The sequence below is a fragment of the Mauremys reevesii genome, linkage group 17 (genome assembly GCF_016161935.1).
Source record: "Mauremys reevesii isolate NIE-2019 linkage group 17, ASM1616193v1, whole genome shotgun sequence".
NCBI classification, from domain to species: Eukaryota; Metazoa; Chordata; order Testudines; family Geoemydidae; genus Mauremys; species Mauremys reevesii.
The window spans coordinates 11,565,404-11,566,335 of record NC_052639.1 but is presented as its reverse complement, the minus strand read 5'-3'; the positions used below and the strand labels follow the sequence as shown (position 1 = coordinate 11,566,335).

General features: G+C 45.6%; 1 non-coding gene across 1 annotated transcript; it reads left to right on the top strand.

Moving 5' to 3' along the window:
- Nucleotides 1-341: 341 nt before the first annotated feature.
- On the top strand, nt 342-423 carry TRNAS-AGA. The gene has a single exon. It is a non-coding gene; the product is annotated as a tRNA-Ser (tRNA).
- Nucleotides 424-932: the final 509 nt, after the last annotated feature.

The window sequence follows — 932 nt, the reverse complement described above, 5'->3', positions numbered from 1 at the left end:
CTGAGTTCACGCGCCAGCCCTCTGAAAAATTTCAGTGCCCCAGAGAAATCCTGACCCCTGCTATTGGAACGATGTGCTGGAGATTTGACTAGGAAAGGGACTGTCTGAATTGTCAGAGTGGGGAATGAACAACAATCTACAGCAATGTCGTTCACACAAACACACTCTCATGCTGCTCCAGCCGGAAAGGAAATGGGCAGGAATTCTCGCTGTTCAGCCAAGGACACACTTACACTGATGAGCAGCCGTGAGTGTGCTGGGGAAGCTGGTCTGAGCAAACAATTTGAAGTGACAATTCAGTGAGCACAAAATCATCCTGCAGTGAAATGGACACATGTCAAGTAGTTGTGGCTGAGTGGTTAAGGCGATGGACTAGAAATCCAGTGGGGTCTCTCTGCGCAGGTTTGAATCCTGCCAACTACGCAAGCGCTACACTGTTGTTATTATTGCAGTCTTAGTGCCTGAGCATCCATAGTGCAAACTGGAGATAAATCTACTTTCACTCTGTCTACACTTAAAATGCTGCTGTGGCACTGCTATAGCACTTTGGAGTAGACAGTGAGTGGAGGGATTTTCCCATCCCTGTAATAGCTGCATGGACAGAACAATTCTTCCTTTTCTTTAGCACTATCTAACGCGGGCTTAGGTCACCTTAACTATATGGGTTTGGGGGGGGGGTCACACCCTGGGAGACATCACTTTGCCAGTTCAGTGCCCAGCGTACACCAGCCCTTAGATCCCTCTTGGTATTTCAATGCAGGCACTGACCTGTGAGAGGAAAACATCAGCTCACAAACACAGAGACTGAATTTCCCACATTTAATCTCACTGCACTTTCCAGAAAGTCACAAAATTCAATTCATTCTTGCTAGGACAGAGAAAAAATAAATGATACTAAGTTTTTGGCTTGATGAAATAAAATTAAGTGTTTA